Source organism: Dinoponera quadriceps, unplaced genomic scaffold (genome assembly GCF_001313825.1).
Source record: "Dinoponera quadriceps isolate SergipeBrazil2010 unplaced genomic scaffold, ASM131382v1 scaffold316, whole genome shotgun sequence".
NCBI lineage: Eukaryota > Metazoa > Arthropoda > Insecta > Hymenoptera > Formicidae > Dinoponera > Dinoponera quadriceps.
This window is the reverse complement of record NW_014554530.1, coordinates 1,388,549-1,399,767: the sequence shown is the minus strand read 5'-3', so window position 1 is coordinate 1,399,767 and position 11,219 is coordinate 1,388,549.

The window sequence follows — 11,219 nt, the reverse complement described above, 5'->3', positions numbered from 1 at the left end:
TTATCGTTTCCCCGATTTCTTTTCTATATTTTTTCCTTCCCCTCCTTTCTCATATCCACCTACCCTCAACACGGCTACCACCCTCGCCTATTCTCTCTCTCTTCCCCTTCTCCTCTCTGCCGCCCTCCCGGCTCTCTCCTCTTGAGTGACTAGCAGCATCGATCGAGCTTTCCAGCACCGGAATTTATTTTCACGGTGACGCGTGATAACATCGTCGATGCTCGTCGATAGGAAGCCATCGCTGGCGCGACACTCGGCGGCTCTCTGAGATCGATTGATCTCCGTCTCGCCGAGACGTTTCCAGCGTCTTCAAGGTTCAGCGCTCACGACGTCATCGAGCATTCCTTTTTCGTGAAGGATATCAACCAAGTGTCACGGCCTTCCAATAACGCGAAGGCTGAGAGTGCTGGCCTCGCGACACGGTCGAGTGGTTTTCGGCGCCGAGAGAGAGCACGCTGGTGGATTAAATCACGTAGCATCGATTGGGACGTTCGCCCCGATATCGCGTGACCGGCGTTTTCGTGGGACAAATATTCAGCGACAAGGCACGGCGAGACCGGTCGACCTTCGCCACGTCGATCGATCCATATTCTCGATCAATGATAAAACACCGCGCCGCTCTCGAAGAAACTACTCGAGACTCCTCGAGAATAAATTCCCTCTCTCTCTCTCTCTCTCTTATCTCTCCCAATGTTAATCCTGCGGACAAATGGTAGCAATCGAACCTACGCACCATACGTGAGTGAAACGCGATCATTTATCGCTTTCGTCGTCATCTCTCCTCCTGCACGCGGAGATCTTCGCGAATCGCGCGAGGCACACGCGGCGCGACGCGGCGTGACGAGAGTAACCGGTCGGACTAACGGCCAGGGCTCGTCGATGAGCGATGTCGAAGAGGGTGAGTGCGCGCAAGGGTTGTATATACGCCTCTGTCCTTCTTTATCCTCCTTCTACCTGCTCGCGTCCACCACCGTGTCGCTCGCACATGCGCCATTCCTCCTCGCGCGGAGTGGGCGCAATAAAGGGAACGTGCGACCTGAAATTCGGGCTCGCACGGCTTGAAAAACGGAATACGGATACGTATCTCGGTGGTAAGTACCATCGTCTCCCTTAATGAGTTTTCGATCGCTCCGAGATTAGCGCTCCCTCCTCCGCTTAATGAGGAAAAGTTGAATTTTCGCCGACGGGATTATTCCGCTCTGTCGCTCGTTATCGCGAGGATCGTTCCTCAAGATTCGAAACGGAGACTTGCCGTGCGGATTTCTCTCTTTGGGTCGCAAATGGGTGACCCTCGCGATGGGAAACTCATTTTCGGTGTGTGCTCGGCCAGAGAGTTCATCTATAATTCTTTCGTTTAAAGCGAAGAGGGTGGAATTTAACTCGCGAGGAATGAAAAATTCATCGGAGGGGACGTCGGTATCCTGAAACGAGAGGTGACTCTAGCGGTCAAGGACAACGGGTCAGTCTAATGAGAGATAGAGGCAAACGTGAAAATTACGTGAAGATAATGTATTCGGTATGAACGTTCGGTTTCACCTCCTATGAAGCGTTATGTAAGACGCAGGCGCTATGTAGGTTGCGGATTAATAACGCGTATCGCTGATGGTAATTTAGTGTGATCCACCCAAGGTATTACTTAATCTGGCAAACGGCGTCAGACAATTACGTAGAGATTACCAAATCCGCGAGATCACACGTTACATATTGTTCACGTATAACATGCGAACTCGCGCGTGAAAGCGCGATTAAATTAGATTAAAGTAAAAGTACCAAACACATGCCTAACTCTAGACACACATTCTTGTTATTTCGGTTTTTAGATACGAATATTCAAACTTTTGACATAGAATATACATATATATATATATATATATATATATACTAAATTCATATATATGTATTATGTTCAAAGATTAAACATTTATTGAAAAACTGAAACAACAAAACTGACCACAGTGAGGTACGTGTCCAGTTTTATTTTCACTTTAATACTTTTTTTTTAATCCGTGATCGATCCTAAACGCGCCTTTCGTTAAATTAATTCACTACTCGAACCTGTGATTACACTGCACATCCAAGTGTGCAATTTTACATGTCAGTCACTTTTTACGCGTTCGTGTTAACACTACGATTTTACACACACAGATGTATAAAAATTACACACTTAGATCCGTCGTGTAACTTACGTGTATAAAATTACACTGATAACACGAATAAATAACGTAAAAAGTGACTGCACGAAGTGCGCAAAATGGCACACTTGAATCTGCAGTGCAGAAGGTTAACTGCTAACCTTTTCTCCGAATCGGACGGTTTAGGGTCTTCGCGACATCTTAAGTTCGTGCCTTCCGCGAAATGCACCCGTTGTCCCAGCGCCGGGCTCAACTCGAGCAACCTACAATGCACACGAGAAGCACCCAGGTGGTGTTACATGTGGTCTGTTCTTTATAGCCGAACTAGCTGCACTAGTTCAAGAAATTTACCGCGCACTGAAGCGTTATGAGAATCTCCCACTTACGTAAACTTTACACGCCTCGATGTGTACGTAAATTTCTTGAGCTGCACTGCAAATCCAAGTGTGTAATTTTACACACTTTACCCAATCACTTTTCACGCATTTGCAATTAATACTGTGTTACTAGTGTAATTTTACACACGTAAATATAAGTAAAAATCACACGACAGATCCGAGTGCGTAATTTTTACTTGACTTTTGTGTGTGAAATCATAGTTTTAACACACGTACAAGTGCGTAAAAAGTGACTACATGCTAAATTATGCACATAGATTCGCAGTATAGTGCAGCCAGCTCAGCTACAAAGAATAGACCGATAGTTGGCATGACGAGAACAATGCTTTCTACAATCTTTAATAATCTTTTTCCCGCCTCATTCTCTCCCTCTCTCAGCCGCGTAACTCTAGAGAATCGACCGGCCTGGTAAAAGTCGGTGGCGTATAGGAATTCCTAATTAGCGGAGGATCACGTAACCGGTCTTAATTAAGTACAAAACTTGAGGCGTTATCGCGCACTCTTATTTGCGCCGTTGCGTAATTGTGTTTTTCTATAAAGCGAATTTAGCGAGAGACGAGAAAAAGCACGAAGGCGGAGCGAAACTTTTCCCCGGAGCAACAACACGGTCGGACTTAACAAGATTTATTCGCGAGTCGTGAAGTGGGAGTTTTTTCCGATTTGAAATTCCGCCTGTCGGGCGCGGTCAATTACTACTTTTCCGCCCGAAGCGCTGCGACTGGCAGCCAATTTTCGATGCCATCGACGTGTAACATCTCTCTCTGATAAAAAGCTCGGTGTACACTGTGCGATATTTTTGGAAAATGAAAGTAAATGAAGGGAAATGAAGCGAGGATCGTATCGAGAATCGATGGCGGCAATTGATTCCACGCAATCTCGTCGCGTAACGATTACGTTTCGATAGAATTCCGCTCGTCTCAGGATTTTCCTCGAGTTATCACCACACACCGTTTCGCAGTATAATCGCCAGAGAGATAATAACAAACATGCCCTGTGAAAACTCACGTAATTCTTATCGTGATCACATTATCCGGCTCCGTGTCCGAGCGCGATCCCATGCACGTCAGCCACGATGCGCAGTCGATGAACATTTCTGGCCTCCGGTTTCCCCGCGAGACCGCGGCGCGCGACTGACATTAGGGGGGAAAAAAGCCGCGGAAACAATAGCGTGGTTGCCCGTTTATTACCCGCGTGCTGCACTCCCCCCCTCGCTAATCTTTCGCAACTGCGGATTATGTCATCCCTGCGTGCGGCGTAATAACACCTGTGTTCATCACTTTTCCAGTAACATGAGCGTGCCACCGTTCACCTACGCGGGTCCACATTAACTGCCGCGGTTTAAGTAACTCGCATTATTTCCACTTCCAACTGTGAATCACACGCGCGCTCAACCGTTCGAATGAACTTTTAATTGTCTCCTGGCTGGCACTACCCTCAAGGACCCGGCCGCGAGAGCGAGATACAATAAAAAGCCGGTAATGTCGGCTCGCGATAATAAGTTGATGCACTTCTCTCATAGACACGTTCGCCGTTGCGTTGTGCGCGAAATGCGAGCGAGCGAGCGGGAACCCGCCTTTCTATTTTTGTCGCGGCTGCATAATTATCACTGGAAGTTAAACAGGTTTCCAACGTCAGGACAAAATGTCAGTTCGGCGAGATCAGTTTCGATCGATATCGTTGCATGATGAATATCGGCAGGTCTCCCACTCGCGAAATTTCTTCACGGGAGAGAGAGAGAGACAGCGATCGATTATGTCATTTCGCGGCATTCCTCTTCGTCCGCGCGGTTGATATGACTTCGATTCAGCTTTCTGGTGTGTCCGGCGTTTAATTCTTATTCAAGTTTAATTGCTGCCAAAGTCCTCTTCATTCATTATCGGCGGACACACACACACACACACACGCGAGTTCTCTACGCGCTCTGCTCAAAAAGTGTCCGCAACCAGGACAACCGGGACAACCGGGACAACGGATCGGCAGGCAAACTTGGTCTCTTTCTCTCTCTTTCGTACTTCTCCTTCCACGATGATGAACCGAAAGAGCGAGAAGTACAGTCTCGTTCACGGGTACCAAGCGGCCGCCACGCGCGGCTCCGAGCGAGCTGGTGCGCGAATTTGCGAATTTCACGAGGTAGTCGTGTGCGTCGTGAGCGCAAAACTTCTATTTGTCAAGATGCTTCGGCAGACGAATCCGGTCGACGATGGTTACGCCTGAGTCAGCCATTAATGAACGACGCTGTACATCAACGCGGCGAGCAACGAACCGGTTTTTCGTCTCGTTTGTCGCGTGGATTCTCCTCAAGGATACACCGTGGATACATCACCACCTTTCAGCCACCGAGAAAGGTCCGCTCGGCCGCACTTTCTACTCTGTCGTCCTCGTTCCCTTTTCTTAAAGGGCGAGCGCGTACTTTCTCGCTTCTATGCTGAACGACTGGCAACAGCGGTGCGAAGTTACTGAAGCGACTTCGAGAGACCGACGCGAAATCGATAAAGCGAAACGCTCGACGAATATTCAGAACTACAGAAACTACTCGGAGCGGATACGAGAACGGGCAAGGACGAACCGGTCGCACGAAGAAGGCGTACAGGGAGGCACTAACTCTTAAGGAACTATGATCTCCCCTTTGCCGGGGTCCCTCTCTCATATCGTATGCCGACGTCGTGCGTCTCGGGAATGCCTGCGCCAAAACGCCAACACTCTTTTGTACGCTTCTCGTGCGAAAGAAAAAAAGAAAGAAGACTACACGTCAGGAGACCACGTTATCACTATCCTTACCCCTCATCGCTCGTGTCGTCATCGTCTTCTATGTATCTCTCCACATCCTCCTTCCCCGGCTCGTTATTCTCCGCCATTATCGCGACAGATTTCGGCGCAGTCAACGAGGAGGAGACCGCATAAAGTCGGAGTTACGAAATTACGGGTGGGTGGGAAGAAAAATCGTCGACATGACCGTCGACTTTACGACATATTGCGACTGCTCCGTCAGCAAAGTGACAAAACGCAACGGAACATTTCTCGTGACTAACTCGCGCTAAAGCAACCCTGAGTATTATCGCGCGTTATGGCTTCCGAAGACTCACAGCGAAGACACAATTCTATTTTCCATAATGCCGTAATGGCATTATCGGTTATTTGTATGTATGCATGTGTGCACACACGTTGGTTATAGGTCGCAAAAAATAACGGCAGTAAAAACAAGTTGAAGTGTCGACGTGATTCGCATGAGGTTCAAGGTGCATTGCTATGAATTATTCGCGTATCTAATTATGCATATGGATATCTCAAAAAGCACATTGACATTTCATCGTGCATTATTCTCGCGTGTTTTTATTTCGGAGGCCGGTTGTTGAATCGTTCGAAAGATTGGATCGATAGCAAACAAGGTTGCTGATAATAAGCGGTCGGATAGCGCTTATTGGTAAATTGTATCGATTTAACGGAGACATTATTTACGTGATGTGAAGTATGTACACAGAGAAAAGGCTTTGTTTGATGTAAACAACGTAATTTAATATCAAATATTATTTTGTTCGGATGAAAAGGTTATTTTTTTACTAGAATAAACCATGTCGTTCGATGAGAAAAACAGTATTTATTTTAATTACTTAGAGGAAATAATGTTTGATTTTCAATAAAAGAACATTTTATTTTATTATATATGGTTCTACACTGAAACGAAGAAGTTGTTTAATATTATATTATATTTTCTCAAATAGAATGTTCATACATCTTTCAAATAATTTTTTTACTTATGACAATCATTGTAAAGTTTAGATGAAAATATAAGAGAAATATGTGTTTGACGTAAAGAGAGATATTTATTATTTGAGAAACAATCCTGTTGAATCAAACATTCGTTTGTCTGCTTTATTCCGAAAGACATATTTGCTTCAGTTGAAGAAATTTCATTAAATCCAAAGAGATCTTTTCTCTGTGCAGTCACAGTGACATAACTGGAAACATGTTTACGAAGGAAGCGACTCACCGTTTCTTCCGGTCTTTTGTAAGCGCGAAGCAGCTGAAGCATACGATTAACTGTATAAACGAGAAGGCGTACATAGAAATTGCAGAGATGCTCGAACCGCGATGTTTTGACATGGCTACTCATCAAACACAATGATGAGACAACTAAGCGCCATTTAAACTGCGAAGTCGTAAGATCATAGGATCGACAAGCGATAACAACAATCATCTTTCTCATATGTGCGCGAATAACAATAATTAAGTGGAACGATTTGTCAACAGAGATCCTCGCAAGTTTCAGCTACCGCAATTTGTCTTTCCTCTATTCATTATCCCGCTCGACAGTCGCAGACGGTCTTAAATAATTCAACTTATAACTTGGAACGAAGAGAGTAGTGAGGGAAGAAATGGTCGTTAGTTTTTTTCCTCGTTATATGTATCCTTCCAATACGTTGAGAAATTGTTCATACGCGATCATGATGAAAAGTATGACTTTATATAAGAAACTTTATAAGACAAGAAAGGAAACAAACCCGGCGAGTGAGGAACAAAGAAAGAGAGAGTCTCCCGGCAAATTGATCCACAGCGCGGCTTCTCGGTCCGCTTTACATGCCATTTCCACTCCGTCTTGCAATCGAGAGAGATGTATCGATCTCTCTCCCTCTCTCTCCTCCATCGTCGAAGGAAGCGGGTCGATTGTCGCTTACCTCATTGAGAGCGGCTCTTTCGCTCGGCGAGCCGTGTCGTCGCGCCTGCTTTTCCTACCTTCGTAACCGACATACCCTTCGCGACCGGCCGAGGAAGACTACGTTACGCGATCGCGGGGCCGCTTCCACGATCAACGTCGCCACGGCAAGCGGTACGTTCTCGCGAAAACGCGACCGCCAGTTACGAACATTTGCATATTGCAAAAAGCGCGCGAATACCGGCCGGCGATCGTTTGCGAACGAACAGCCGGCCGGCACGCGATCCGTGCTGAGTCGATGTTCATCCACTCAATACCACACACTCGATTGAAACTATCCAGGAATCACTCGTTCACTCGATCGCCGAAACACCGCCGGTTTCGTGGCTGCTGCTATCCGTTCGGTAACCGCGACCGCCTCAGGTGAACTGAATGGAATTACGGTGCGGCGGTTCTGTTGGCATCACGACGATGAACGGCTACCTGTCGGTGCTCAACACAGCTCGGCCGGCTGCTTCGCGCTGGTGAACATTGAGGACCGCTGCGGTTAGTCGGGTAGAGTAGGAAATAACGATGACGTGAAAAGATGATGAGAGAATGGGTAATTTTACACGAATTTCTTTCGTCGTTTCAATTCCTTCTCCTCGATATCTTCCGTCCCACCTGGCCGGAAGCGCAGCACCTTGAATAACCTGCGGCAACAAGGTGCGTTTCTGCACTCGGTCGTGACTCGGTGTGCCGCGGAGTGCAGCGTAGGCGAGCGAATTCGCGATTAGTTAATACGCTTCATCAAAACGCGACGCGCGACGCCGCGCGGCGCTCGCGCTCCACGAGTATCTCTCTCTCTCTCTCTATTTTGACCGGCTCGGCTTTTCAGAGGCTCTTCCGCTCCGCACGGAAGTGTTAAACGGCACTTACACGTCAATGACGCGTTCGACGAGGTGACTCACTGATTATTAGCTGGTGCGGTTATTTATCAAAGCGCGACGCGACACCGAGTCGATGCACTTCTTTCCTTTCGACCGGTTCAGGTGAGCGAGAGAGGGTAAGAGAGGGGAAAGAGTTTTCCGGTCTGCGGGAAAATCCCCGCCAGCACTTAACGAGAGACACTTAAGCACTCTGGACTGTTCTCCAGACGTAGTACCGAAAACACGACGCGAGAAGAAAGAGAGAGAGAGAGAGAGCGCGAAAACGCGAGACACGAGGACACGGCGGCTTACCATTATAAATAGTTGCGGCCGAGACGACTAGAAGCTCGCGACCAATGTAACGGACGAAGAGGGAGAGGAACAACAAGCGAAGGAAGAGGACGGTGACCAAGCCGGAGGGAAATAGCGATAGGTCGGCGTTAGCGATGGGCTCGAACGACCATCGGGGACGACGCAGCTTGAACGGGCTCTCACCTGAGCAACCGTCGCGTACTCGCCGAGTGGACGACCCAATCTAATTCGGGATTGAACTTTAAGGCCGGTCAGTCGAAAGCGGAGAGCTCGCACGGACGACGTGGATCGTGTGGACCGATAGGAATCAATTGTACAAGTTCGTTTCTTCCATTTCTTTTCCATTTCTGCTCTTTGCGGAAGAGATTAGTTCTTTTCCGATATTTCTTGACGCTTCTATGCACGGTTCTGACCTGAGTCTTGTAAAAGGTACGCATTGTTTTCTCTCTCTCTCCCTCTCTCTCTCTCTCAAAGTCTGACTTCATTTGAAAGTAATTTGTACCACTTTCGTCACAAAATGAGAATCGAAGTTAGAATATCTCGACTTTCTTCTGGGATTAATTTTTATTGAATTTATGTATCATGTCTAAATTATAGTGCTTGCATGGTGCTTTAAAGTTAGAATTAAATACTGTGATGATTATTGTACATCCTGAGAGAGTTACCCTACACCGGAAAAAGGATTTGGTAGCAATTGTCAGGATTTCGTTAAATAGTTTCAACTAACTTTGGTTACTGCAACCAAATCATTTAGTATATTGTAGTACCGCGTACTGTATACAGTATATGGCAGTAAATGATTTAGTTGCAATAACGGAACAATTTAATCAAGTCTTGATAATTGTAAATAAATCCTTTTTTCAGGACGATAATAAGAGTTACTCTTTCTCTCTCCTTCCAAAAATACGCTGTATTTTCGCGTTGTTTTTTCGCTACTGCTGCTTTTGGGATGAATCAATAAGTCGTTACTGCAGTGCGCCGGCCATTTAATCTTGCTGTTTACTGCCCGGCTCCTGCGCTAACCCTACTTAAATGAACTATTTAACGTGGCTGGACAATTAATTACTCACGGGACGGGCGGATCGACTCTATCGCTAATCGCGCCGCTTGCCTCGTTCCATCCTCGTGCCTCCGCGTCATTGTTCCCGTCCGCGAACCTGCTTGCAATTCTAATCGCGGCGTATCGTCTGGTGTCCGTTCCTGTCGGCCCACCGCGCGCGATCCCGCCGTGTGTATTTCGTATTCTTGTCGCTTTATCGACCCAAAAGTCACCGACGAAAATCTATTTCCGATGTCGACTTTTTTCTGGCACCGCATTCTGGCTCTTTCGCGCACCGCTGCTATTTTCGTGAAATTATTCCTACATTTATGCGAATATCGCGCGCGCGAGCGCGCACTTGGCGATTTCAACGACGGGCGCTCTTTAATCAGCGATAACGCGCGAATATTTTCGAGCGTAAAATGGTGTCTGCAATGAGAATTTAAGGCGTAAGATATCGAGCCGATCAATCACGGTGTGATTAGTTAATTTCTTACGACTTACGAAGATTAAAACTTAAGAGTTTTTCTACAATAAATAAGACCTAAGCAGTAAGGAAATTGGCCAACCACAGTCGATATTCATATACAGTATTCTCCTAATAAAGGACTGCTTAAGTCTTATTACTTATTGTGGAAAGTCTTAGCCCCCGATCTAAAATACGTATAGTAAGCTTTAAACTCTAAGAAATCGACTAATTAGTCGAGTTGTAAAAGGAAAATCAATTATAATTAGTCAATTTCTTACAGTTTAAGATTTACTACACCTATTTGTAGATCTACAAACGGGATATCTTATACCCCTTATCCACAATCTTAAGACGTGAGCGGTAAAAGCAAATTGACCACGATCGATTATTCTTCTAATGAACGTCTCAAAGCAAGATTGTGAACAAAGGGTTAGTCTTGCGCCTTAAATTCTCACGGCGGCGCGCATGGAAGAAAAATCTCCCGTCTCGAGAACACGCCGTTCTTTCATCCGGGCAGATCTGTAACTTGAAATACGTCTCAAATCTGAAATACCGAAGTTGTCACGCCGCAATGATTCATCGCCATCGTTTTGAAGTTCGCAATCTGTCAAGACTGAAGACGCGAAACGCTTTCAGAATAAACACCTCGTATCGATGGCGTGCGAGGATACGATTTATCGGTTGCGTCGTATTACACGATGGCGAACGACCGAGTCGATTCCGTTGCATTTTGTGCAACTGCCAAATGTCAATATCAACCTATCGCTCGTCGCAGCTTCGCACGGCAAAATGCTGAGTAGGCGCTCAACATGACTCGCTTCTCACGTAAAGTGTACTCGACACGAGTGCGCGCTGTTATTGTGTCAATAAATTTATCACACGGTGTCAGTAAAATATTGTTGTATCTTGTCTCGATAAAAAACGCCTGCGGCAGGCGAGTCTGCGCTCGCTTCCGTATTACCAAGGGCAACTTTACGATAAGAAAACACCGGAAGGCGTGTGGCGTAATGTATGTGTGCCGTAACATACAAGCTGCTTCTATGCAAGTTCCGAGGTCAAATATCATCTTAAAATTGATCAAAGTCACACGAGAGAATGATGAGAGAAGAAAGAATTATCTTTATTTCGAGAACATTACATAATAATGAATTAACTTGGTTTTTCTCTTTTCTTTTTTAATAGGTGTTTTTGCCGCGCTACATCTTCTCACGTGGCCGCAGGAACTCGTGGAGGTGCACGATGTGTGAGCGCGATGCGAAATCCCGTGCGGGATTTTATATATGATAAACCGTTTTATTTTAATTATAATC